Genomic DNA, 12,756 nt, shown 5'->3' with positions numbered 1-12,756 from the left:
AGTCTTGTTGATAACATCTCTCTAATGAAAGGTCCCTTGGTTTGGGTATTATCTTGTAAGAGTTCGGTGGTTTTACTTTAATGCCATTTATAGCAAAAAGAACTGTTTCCTCCAATCCCTAGGAAGGATTAAAAGATTATACTATTTTTTTTCTAGTGCCCATGCTTATATTATGTAGGCTTTTTCATAATCTGTGAAAATGTTTGTTTTTTATATCAGAATTTAAAAAAAGAAGCTTGTCTCTTCTCTGTCAACTACAATACAAGGTTCTGTGTGGAATATAATGGTGGCAGTGGAATATAATGGGGTAGCACTACTGTCCTGAAGGATGGGAATGTACCATCTCTCATTGGACAGTGTGATGCTTTCTACCTCAAAATGGGCATTATTTACATTTTCAAAATTCTTCAACCACTTGGTACCTGCAGAAGTCTTGTGAAGTAGACAATACATTATATAGGCTAGAAACCCATTCAAAGGACTTTCCTAGGGTCTTAAAACTGGCAGGAGGCAGAACTTGGATCTTGACCCAGTGTGACCTTCCCCTGCCTCTTGTTATTATGAAATGACATAATATATGTCAAAGTACCTTAACAACTGTAACCATACACATAAAGATGATTTTTTGAATTACTATTCACCCAGTTGCTGTCCCACTCAGATTCCCATTTCTAATCCAGTAGCAAATTCTGTGGGCTCTATTTTTCAAATTATATCCTGAATCAGACACATTTCCCTATCTCTCTGAAACCACTGTTCAGTTCCATCATTTGTTACCTGGCCTACTGTATTGATCTCCTTTTAAACAGCAGCTAGTGTTACTTTTAAAAACATAGATCTTGTTACTTCCCTGCTCAGAACACAGAGGTTCTGCAGCACACTTAAAATCTTGACTTTTTTTCCCTCCTAGCTACAAGGCCCTCCATCCATCTGGGATCTGCCTACCTCTGAGATCATCTCCCACACTTCTCCCCTTGGGTCACTCCATTGCAGCCACACTGTTGCTCTGCTGTACCCTGAACAATAAGAGGCTACGCGTGTTCCAGTCACAGGGCTTTCCTCCTGTTTATTGCGTTGCTTGCTTTGTCATAATGTTCAGTTCTTGGCTCACATGTCATATTCTCAGAGAGGATTACCTTAACTGTCCTAAAACACAGTCCTCCCTCCTCCCCCATGGTTGCTCTTTAGCCCCTATTTCGTCTCTTCTGTATAGCACATATCATTACTCAAAGTTGTATTATTTACTGTTTATCTCTACTCCCACTAAAGCTCCATGAAAGCAGGAATTCTTGGATGACTTGGGCATTGCTGAAATGCCTAGAACACATAATCTGCAAATCTAATGTCTCGGCCCTGAAATACTGATTGAATGAATGAATGAGCTTCAGTCTCTTTGAAAGAAAGTTTCAGGAGAGTTATTCTATATAATTTGACATTGTTACTGCTCAGTAGATTCTATCTGAATCTGTGCCTGAGCTAAAAGTTTCTAATTCTACCCATAAATTCATTAAAAACAAAACAAATCAATCTTTTATTTTGTTGACTGGGAAATACGTAGAGCACCTTTGAAAGGTTCTAAAGGGTACATAGAGGAAAATTAAGACTCATCTGTCCTTCAGCATTCCAGTTTCCCTCCCCAGACAGCCACAACTTTTATTGTATATTCTTCCCAAAAGACCAGAGAGACTTAGTGCATATATGTTAGGCCTATTGCCCTCCTCCCCAAGTAAATGCTGTACTTGATTCCTCCCCTTGCCCCCACCTATGTCTTCGAGGTGACTAGTTTTCTAAAGAGCTGTTTTGTGGAACCTTGTGGTTAGGCCTTAATTTAACTAATTGCATATTGATAACTATTAGATTGTTCCCCATATTTTGTAAATGCTGTACCTGATTCCTCCCCTTGCCCCCACCTATGTCTTCGAGGTGACTAGTTTTCTAAAGAGCTGTTTTGTGGAACCTTGTGGTTAGGCCTTAATTTAACTAATTGCATATTGATAACTATTAGATTGTTCCCCATATTTTGCTATACAAACAGTGCTGTAATGAATGGTCTTATATATAGTGATATTTTGCACATGTATGAGTTACACTGAATCTTGGCAGTTACGTGTTTAGCTAGAATTATAGGATTTTTTTTTTCTCTCTCTTTTCCTGGGCAAAACCTCTTTTAGTCTCTAAAAGTGACAGAGCAATTAAAGCTTAAAGTCACATAAGTTGAAAGCCACCTAAAATAAGAGATCCTCCTTAATCTATCTGTCATAAAGAACCGGAGTATTTTGCGAACAAATAAATGAAATCTGTAGTTGTGGCTTGGTCAAAAACAAATTTATTTCAGCTTTACATGTTACACCGACAGAATGACATTCCTTTAATTTTCTTCTCAAAATTAATCATGAAGTCAATAAAATATAGGCTTAGGAAACAGTTAACTTACTCAAGCAGTTGACTTATTTGATTAAAACCTAGCAAACCAACCTTCTGAAATTAGAATTTCACCAGTCTTCCCTACAATTTATTTTCTGTTTGGTGAGGTTTAGTTTCAAACTCTTAAAAACCTGTTATGAGCTGACTGAGTCTTGAGTTCTTTTTTTTACTTTAATAATTTTTATTTCAAAAAATACAGATTTTTAAAATTATAGTTTATAATAAATTTATTTTATTTATTTATCTTTGGCTGCGTTGGGTCTTTGTTGCTGCACGCAGGCTCTCTCTAGTTGCGGTGCGCAGGCTTCTCATTGTGGTGGCTTCTCTTGTTGCAGAGCACGGGCTATAGGTGTGCGGGCTTCAGTAGTTGTGGTGCATGGGCTTAATTGCTTCGCGGTGTGTGGGATCTTCCTGGACCAGGGCTCGAGCCCGTGTTCCCTGCGTTGGCAGGAGGATTCCTAACCACTGCGCCACCAGGGAAGTCCCTCTTATCACCATTTAAAAGCCACTCATTTGATATGTATTTTAGTACATAAGGTAGTTTTTAGTAAGAAAAGCGATTCAGAAAAATGACCCTTTTTTTAAGCCCTGAGAATCTTTGGCTCATAATGTTTTTTCCCATTTAAAAAAAAAAAAAGGCATGAAAACTTACCATGATGAAGATGGACTTGTTATAAATCGTAATTAAAACATTCTTAGGAAGCAGATAAACTCATATAGTAAAAACTTGAGTAGAAACAGTGTAGTTTTTAGCTCTTTTGGTTGTTGTCCCAATTTAAGAATTTTCTGACCTTCTTCCTAGTACAATAAACGATACTTTTTGCATATGACTTCTGGGGATTCAGATTCTTGACAAGCTTATTCGTGAATCCCCTCGGTCTCCACGGATTCCAGGTTAAGAATCCCTGAACTACTTTTGGTAGTGATTAAACTTTCAGGCTATATGGATATTGTTTAATATACTACCTAATGTTTTGATTATGGAATGTAGGCATAACTGAAAGTAGGTTAAAAATCAAGTGTTGTTTTTTAAGCTTTTCTTTGTCAAGCACTTTCTTCAGTCCAGATTGATCAGCTCTCACACAATAGGAATTGAGAGTTGTCAAATTATTAAGTACTTCCTGAGTATCCAGCATGCTAAATAATGATATCAGAAATATTATGCATTTGCTTTGTAGTAATTGAGTTTTTTCCCACACTTGTGATGACTTATAGCCATATACAGTAGAGAACACTATCCTTTTCCTTCTCTGATGAGGAGACTGTAGGCCAAAGAAATTGGATGACTGAGATTCCTGGCCTGCAAGTCAGTATCTTTGCCTTTTTCCCTATGCTGTATCTAGTGTTTTGGTTTACCTGTGTGTAAATGGATTTAAGAAGAAAATAACTTACGCACCTCAGATTCAAGTAGTATGGATTCTGAACATACATTTGAATGTGCTGTCATGAACATTGATGCATAAGCACTGTAGAAATAAATAGCAGAACCAAGGAAATGAGGATGGCATGCAGCAGGAGCTTTGGACATTATGGTTGTAGTCATCACAGTTCTAATGTGGGTGCCTAATTACTATATTATATAATTTTACTTTCTAAAAATGAAATAGATCTGAAAGGCATAATATATGTAGCAATGTTACATCAAGAAATAAGAATTCTTTTTTTCCTATATGAAAGAAATGTAATGTATGAAGGACATCAGCATGGATATACAAATTAGGAGATGAATAATAGGGAATCAGTTAACTTCAGCTAAAATCTTAGCAACTTTTAAAAATGCTTCCCAAGTTTTTTTATTTTAAATACTAAGTAGTCATCTTCAATTTGTAGATTAAATAGGATGTGGGATCACCATAGTCTGAGAGTGAGATCTGTGGCCCTGGCATCTCTGGTGACAGAAACCATGTGTGATCGGAAGAAATGGGTAGGTAACTGGTTAAGAGCCCTCAGAGAATCAACAGAAAGCATTCTTTATTATCCATTTTTCCAAGAGCTACACCACACCATGCAGGGCATTGTATGTTTGTTAAAATCCTGGATGTAGCTATTCTAAACTCCCCTAGAGATACTTAGGCATAGAAATTTTTATAGTTCTGAGTTGACCTGTAACTCAGATGTTTCTGAATAATTAGGATTAGGCTATAATTTGAAGTACTTCTAGGCATTGGTTTCAGAATCTAATGTTGACATATTTTGCTTTTTCTTTTTTTTTTGCGGTACACGGGCCTCTCACTGTTGTGACCTCTCCCGTTGCGGAGCACAGGCTCCGGATGCGCAGGCTCAGCAGCCATGGCTCATGGGCCCAGCCGCTCCGTGGCATGTGGGATCTTCCCGGACCGGGGCACGAACCCTTGTCCCCTGCATCGGCAGGCGGACTCTCAACCACTGCGCCACCAGGGAAGCCCTGCTTTTTTTTTTAATTGTCTATTTCCTCTTCATATTTTCAAACTCCTTTAGTTTTCAGTACCATCACAGTATGTCACTGTCAGAGGTTTGGTCTGTTTTGGGCAAATCAGTTTTTATTTTTGAAGTCTACAATCCAGTGACTGAAGGCACTGTAGTGGAGAAAATACTAGAAAGAAATCTAACAAATGTTATCTTTGTGTCTTGAGACTATGGGTGCTTTTTATTTCTTTAGAGCTTTCTAAGATTTCTTTATAGTTTATACTAAGAAAAATGTTATTGCTGTAAAGTCACTGTGTTTTTAGTGACCTTTAAGGACCATTGGGATTACCATCCCCTTTACCCCCTTACTGTGGAGCAGGGGCAAAAGTGGCTTTAGTAAGCTAGTAAGAGCCCAAGGCCAAATTTCAATCTTCCATAACATTGCGATTTGTCTGCCTTTTTATTATCCATTCATAAAACATGTTTCAGTTCAATTAAATGGACATTTATTGAATGCACAGTATGTATTCACTAAGCCAGTAAAAAAAGATAGGCATCGCTGTCTGGTGAAAAATAGAGCTGTGAAACAAGAAATTACAGTGAGGTGTGTTATAAAAGAAGGAATATCTGGGATTTACCATAATCTGAGAAAAGGTATCAATATCTGTTGAGGAGTGTTTTTAAACTTGAAGAGCAGTGGGGAGAGTGGACACAGGGAATTGTAGATATGAAAGCTGGAAGGAGAGGGAGAGGGAGAGAGAAAGAGGGAGAGAGGGAGAGAAAGAGAGCATGAATGCATTATATATTCCAGAGATCCAGTATGTGTGGTGGATAGTGTCTTATTGTAGTTTAATTACAGGCTTTTGCGTGAGTGCTGTTTAGTAATATAGTTTACCTTAAGATGGACTGCCTCTCTGGGGTGGCATATTCCTCTCCTGCTCTCCTGGGTCCCTGGATTTGGGGAAATTCGGGGTTCCAGTGAGAAGGAACTAAAGAGCAGGTGGAAAATACATTTGAGGTATCACTGTATCAGACCATAACCACTCTAATGTGAGTTTTAAACAAGATGTTTTTCATTCAGTAAGCCTAAAGATAGAATTATCTTACACTTGTTTATATATTAATTTGAATTTTGTGTTTTCCACTAAGTGGAGGGTATTTGTACCTACTTAATTTCCTCACTTGTATTTAGAGAGAATAAGGAAAAGTGCTTTCCAGTAAAATTCCCCTTACATTTGCACTGCAGTTCTTGCTTTGGCTTTTTTAAAAAAGTCATTTCTTTTCACACTTGGAGGCACAGTGATTTACAGCTATAAAGCTTGAAGTTTCTTACCTTTAGCTGTAAAAGAGCTACTCCCATTAAGTAAATTTTTTTTTTCCCCCTGATGAAGTACTCTGTCTACCCTGTCTTTATTGTTGTGGTTCAGATAAGGGTTAAACTAAAAGTGCTGCAATCTCCGTTCAGTTCCTGCCACTGACTGTGATTAGAGGTCAGTAAACACTTGGCCAAACCTTGCCTATTTCTTATCAGAATCTTCCCTTAGTTTAATTGGGTGGGCTGCTGATGTCTTGAGTGGTAGGAAGTAGAAGATATTTTCTGTGAATATTGGTCTGTAATCTGAGCAGTTTATGGTAGTGCATCAGAATTATCTGGGTGTTTATAAATTTAACAGTTGCCAGCCCCAGAATGTTTTTTTGTTATGTTTTGTCTTAAGATCTCCAGATGATTTTAGTGTGCACCTTGCAGAAACAATGTCCTAGTATATGCTTGGCTTCAATGCAAAGTTGGGTAGAATGTGGTAGAACTAAAATCATACATAAAGCCAGTAGTTTCTCATATATAGAAAACAAAAGCATCAGTGGGAACACCGAAGATGTGACATTCTGGATGGGGAAACCCTCCAAGTTTGGTTTAGGGAAAGAAGTTTTTAGGGGGGTGACATTTGAGCTGAAGTTTGAAAGATAAGTAGAAAAACGGGGTCGGGGGAGAAGAATGTCATTCCAGGTTAGATATATCAAACTCTAGGAAGATATTTGAGCAGTGCTAAAACTGTAACATGAGTCAGCACTTCTTCGCTTGGACCACAGACACTTCAAATGCAGTCTTTAATTTGAAAGAGTTTTTTTCCTTTAGAAGTGTAATTCATGGATATATAGTCATTACTAAAAAGTCAGTATACAAACTGTTACAAACTAAAAATAATCAAGTAATACAGATGATTTCCCCTTCACTTTCTTTTGCTATTCCAGTCTCCACTTCATAGAAAAAATGCTAAAATCTTACTGAATATGAAAGGAAAACCAAAATGCTTCATATTTTTGAGATACAAATCACATATAAAATTCACCTTTTCAAATGTACAATTCAGTGGTTTTAACATTCACAAAGTTGTGCAACTATCACCGCTTTCTAATTGCAGAACTTTTTCATCATCCGAAGAAGAAACCCTCTACCCTTTAGCAGTCCCTCTCTGTCCCTACTCCCTCAACCCCTGGCACCCGTGTAGCTACTTTCTCTATGGATTCACCTATTCTGGACATTTCATATAAATGGAATCATACAATACAGCTTTTGGTGTCTGACTTATTTCACTTAGCATGTTTTCAAAGTTCACCCATATTGTAGTATGTATCAGTACTTCATTCCTTTTAAAATTTTTTTAGTTGAAATATTTCTAAGTAAATACTTCTAAGAAATTACAGTGCTGAATGAAGCAAAGCAGAAGTTTTAGCAGGTAAAAATCTGTATTGGTTCCCATAAAACTAATCACATTTGCAACCTGCATTGCTTTCTAACGTTTAAGAAGTATCCTTTAGCCTTGTGAGCCGTTATTATTATTTTTTAAATTGTCAGCAGGCAGTAAATTTTTATCGTTAAAGATTGGATTTGGGGAATTCTTTGGCAGTCCAGCGGGCACTTTCACCACCGGGCCTGGGTTCAATCATTGGTCAGGGAATTAAGATCTTGCAAGCTGCACAGCACGGCCAAAAAAAAAAAAAAAAGATTGGTTTTGATTGCTGGAGAATGAAAAACTTGAGCCAATTCTGGTGAATAATGGGTAGGAACAGCACTGACTTTTATTTTTGTCTTAAGTATTAAGAAACTTTGTGACCTTGGCCAACTCACTTTTCCTGGGCCTCCATTATTTCTAGTTCCTTTTTAAAAACTTCTCGTTGAGACAAAGCCATGATCATTTAATCCTGGAATCCTTTTTGGCTTTTAAATTGGGCTTTAAGCAATTCTCAAAAAAAAAAACAAAAAAAACAACCCAGGACAAATGCTGAGTAGTAGCAATATAATGAAATTTTGAATAGCTTTCCAGTATAGCTAATATGAAGGCCTGTATCCTATCTGCTATGATAGTTTTAAAGCCTTTAAATGTTCATGTTCTCTTGGGGTTCAGACCTTGGACCTTTTCTCATTATATATTCTCCTGAACACATTTATTCATTTTCTTGGCTGCAGTCAGCATTGATCAGTGATTCCAAAATCTAATGGTGAGTTTCAGGTCTCTCCAAGTGCCTACTTTTTATCTCCACTTAGATGTCTTGCACACATTTTAAAATCAACTTTATTTTACAGTGAAATGTATTCATTTTGCTGTCTCCCCCTCCCTTGCATTAGTACCTTTGGTGTTTCTTTTCTTTATTAATTACATTAACATTACCCAGTTGCCTACAATTTACTTCTGTTTCCTCTTCTCTCCTCCCCGCTCTTCTCTCTTAGACATTCAGTCATAAGTCGACTGAACCTTAGAAATGCCTGTCCTTCTCCTAACCCATTCCTGTCTCCCATCCTCTCAGGCTCTTACCCCCTCCTGCATGTTGTTGCAGTAATCGGAGAACAAATCTTTCTGTCTTCACTCACTCACACACACACACACACACACACACGTGCTGTTTCTCTCTCTCTTTCTCTCTTCATTTTCCACATTGCCACATTATTCTAAAAACACCCAGTGTGATCATGTTACTCTCTACTGTGTTCAGGCTAGAGTTCAGATTCCTTAACTTGGCATGCAAGGCTTTTTCACAACCTGGTCTTTTCGTCTTAATTCATTGCCATCTCCTTCCCTGTCTCCCCTCTCCTATACAACGTCTGATACTGATGGTGTTTGCCAGTTAAAATGATATATTTTCCAACTTTTGAATTATGCCATGTTGGCAAGGGAACATCCTTTGTATGAAATGTGACTGCCCAGCACTCTGTGTTGGTTGGGATTGGGTTTTTTTTCTCCTCCTGAGACAATCTTGACTGTAGTCATCTTGCTTATATTCCTAGTATGAAGTATATTGTGGTACAGAAACTAGAAATACTATTTTCTGCGTGAAAAGAAAATTAGGGATAAAATTTAAGTCATTTGCTTTATTTTCTGAAATCCTGTAAAGGCACTCTAGGAAACAAATGTTGGTCCTATTGTTAATTGAGTCATCATAGTGAAAAAAACTTTAACTTTTGACAAATAAAAATTGTGTGTATTTAAGGTGTACAAGGTGATGTTTTGATATATGTATACATTGTGAAATGATTACCACAAACTAACATTATCTGTCACTTTCCTTACTTACTTACCTTTGTTGTTTTTGTTCTGGTGGTCAGAGAGATCTCTTTTGTTCTGGTGGTCTACAGATCTCTTAGCAAATTTCAAGTATATAATACATTACTATTAACTATGGTCAGCATGCTATACATTAGGTCTTTCATCTTCTAACTGAAAGTTTGTATCCTTTGATCAATATCTTCCCTTTCCCTCCACCTTCCAGACTCTGGTAACCACCTTTCTAATCTGTTATTTTGAGTTTGACTTTTTTTTTTTTAAGGTTCTGCACATAAGTGACATGCCTATTTGTCTTTGTGTCTGGCATATCTCACTTAGCATTATGTCTTTTGGGTTCATCCACATTGTCACAAATGGCAAGATTTCATTCTTTTTTAAAAACTGGTGAAAAGATATTTTAATTTGCTCTTTGTAGCTGTCAGAAAAATAAAATATTTGACACTCCTTGGGTCAGGGTTTTGAGCGCCATGTATACTTTTTTAAAAAGCCTGTATACCCTTGCCCTCATGGTTCTCATACATACACACTAGCCTTTTGTTTTCTACTGCTTAATTGATAATAGTGGGTTAGTTGTAACAGGGCCATAAACATAGGAGTTGGAGAAGACCAATGTCATCTCCATTTGTTGTAGGGATTGCACTAGCAGATTTTACTGTATTAGTATGCAATGGGACTCTGATAGCCAAGAACCCAGTCCTATTCAGCAGGCTTTCACTCCCTAAGCCCCTCAGGTGTGGATGTAAAAATGCAGATATTCAGGTCCACTATAATGAAAAAAGAAAGTAGATCTTGCATATGTTCCCTCTTATGAGTAATTAAGTTATAGTAATTTTAATATTTTAAGAGTGCACAAGTTACAGCAATTTTAATATTTTAAGAGTGCACACATACACTTCTTTACTGCAAAGTGCTACTTTATTTTTTTCTTTCTTTATAAATTAATTTAATTTATTTATTTTGGCTGCGTTGGGTCTTTGTTGCTGCGCGTAGGCTTTCTCTAGTTGCGGCGAGCGGGGGCTACTCTTCGTTGCAGTGCGCGGGCTTCTCATTGCAGTGGCTTCTCTTGTTGCGGAGCACGGGCTCTAGGTGCGTGGGCTTCAGTGGTTGTGGCTCGAGGGCTCTAGAGCTCAGCCTCAGTAGTTGTGGCGCACGGGCTTAGTTGCTCCATGGCATGTGGGATCTTCCCGGACCAGGGCTCGAACCCGTATCCCCTGCATTGGCAGGCGGATTCTTGACCACTGCGCCACCAGGGAAGTCCTGCTACTTTATTTCTTTGGTTGAATCATTAAGCCAATTGGGGTTATGTATTTATGTAAATAAATTATGACCAATGTATGTTAATTTTTAAATTTATTTTCATTTTTTTGCGGTACGCAGGCCTCTCACTGTTGTGGCCTCTCCCGTTGTGGAGCACAGGCTCCGACGCGCAGGCTCAGCAGCCGTGGCTCGTGGGCCCAGCCGCTCCGCCGTATGTGGGATCTTCCTGGACCGGGGCACGAACCCGTGTCCCCTGCATTGGCAGGCGGACTCTCAACCACTGCTCCACCAGGGAAGCCCTGTATGTTAATATTTTAAACATTACGAGTATTAGTGAGTACACTGAATATCTACTGTGTTCCTTGTACTGCTTGTTGACAGGTCCCTCTATTGTTTATGGCAGACTAAAACAAATACTCAAGATAATTTTTTCTGCTTGGTACATATCAGCTACTTCATTTTGCCATTAGCTGGCATGTGTAGTAGAATGATTGAATTCAAATGTTTGACTTTAGTAAAATGAAAGCCAGTGTATGGCTGGAGCAGGAGGAGAGGGGTAGTATAGAAACACACTAACATTCATTAAAAAAAAAAGAAGATTGTATTTTTTAAAGCCCCAAATGTTGCAGTCCAAGTCCAAAGATTCACCTTATAATTATAAAATTGTAGGTGTTTACATTATCATACTAGTTAGTCTCCCTTATTTATATCACAGAGTTAATCATATAACTTCTGTTGGAAAACAGAAAAATGTGATTGCGAACTACAGAAATATTGCCCATTTTGCTCAGTATCAAGAGTCTTATTGTTCTTACATCTACTGAAAAGCTTTATAATGGAAGTGAGAAAGACTGAGAAAGGTTATTTATATCCTCTGGCAGGAAGATCGCTTTCCTTAATCTTGATTTGTGCAGCTTACCTTTTTCTTTAGATTCATTTGATGCCCAAATATGTGAAATTGTTGCCTCAAAGTATTACCAAGCTGTGTGCAGAATTGCTGGACTTTAAATATTTTTTTTAAAATAAATTTATTTATTTATTTTTGGTTGTGTTGGGTCTTCGTTTCTGTGTGAGGGCTTTCTCTAGTTGCAGCGAGCTGGGGCCACTCTTCATCGTGGTGCACGGCCCTCTCTTGTTGCAGAGCACAGGCTCCAGACGCACAGGCTCAGCAGTTGTGGCTCACGGGCCCAGTTGCTCCGCGGCATGTGGGATCTTCCCAGACCAGGGCTCAACCGGTGTCCCCTGCACTGGCAGGCAGATTCTCAACCACTGCACCACCAGGGAAGCTTGGGACTTTAAATCTTTTATCAGGGTACTGGAGAAGTATGGTTGGGGAGAAGTTGGTTGGATAGTGGTTGGGAGTCTCAGAATTCTCCCACGTTTGTGAAATTCTGTTTGGGTCATTCACACTTGGGTGTGGCTTACTTAGAGCACATTATCAGATTGTTCTCTAAAGAGCATCTAGCTGAGGTCCTCTGCTTTGAAAGGCGAGGAAAGGTGGCTTTTAGTTAGTATAGGGTTGGTCCTGACTTCTGTGAAACTCACTTTGATACCAATAAATCACCTTTGAATCCCGAATTTGATTATTTTCTAGTTGTTGGATATGGGCACTGTGGCTTCTGCCTGTGTCAAGTGGAAAGGCTCCCAGACATCTGTGGGCCAAGGTGCTTGTGTGGGCTCCCTCTAGACTTGTCATTTCCTTAACTGGAACAGCTGCCGTCTTGCTTCCCACCTGTCCTTTGTGTCTTTTGCTGAGTAGAGGGCCAGAGGGGTGGGGTGGTACTAGGTGGAGTGCAGGCGGCTGGGCTGATCCTTACTCTGGCAGTCTGTGAACACCTGGGAGCTGTCACATATGTCAAGTTGTTACTTAGGTGACTGAAAGATGAAAAGAGAACTTTAAGGTATTGTGGAGGTAGCAGCTATAGGAAGCAGCTACGTCTCCTAAGTCTGGGGGGAGAAACGAGAGAAAAAGTTGAAGTTATTAAAATTTAGAAACTTGAGAGAAGGAGCCCTAGCTGGGATCCAGACCTCTGAAGAGAGTCTTGCCCTCTTGTGGGGGAGCCGGTGGGGTGGTGCAGGGAGAGGTGCTGTGACAAACTGGCTCTCTCAGTGTGGGATAAACTGCGAATTG

General features: G+C 38.8%; 1 protein-coding gene across 1 annotated transcript in view; it reads left to right on the top strand.

Moving 5' to 3' along the window:
- Nucleotides 1-12,756, top strand: part of UBE2N (ubiquitin conjugating enzyme E2 N) — a 34,021-nt gene that overhangs the window by 2,024 nt on the left and 19,241 nt on the right. The window lies entirely within an intron of this gene.

Source organism: Delphinapterus leucas, chromosome 11, assembly GCF_059928025.1.
Source record: "Delphinapterus leucas isolate spDelLeu-1000000601 "Yukka" chromosome 11, BTC_Dleu_Yukka2, whole genome shotgun sequence".
Taxonomy (NCBI): domain Eukaryota; kingdom Metazoa; phylum Chordata; class Mammalia; order Artiodactyla; family Monodontidae; genus Delphinapterus; species Delphinapterus leucas.
This window is presented reverse-complemented; position numbering and strand designations above follow the sequence as displayed.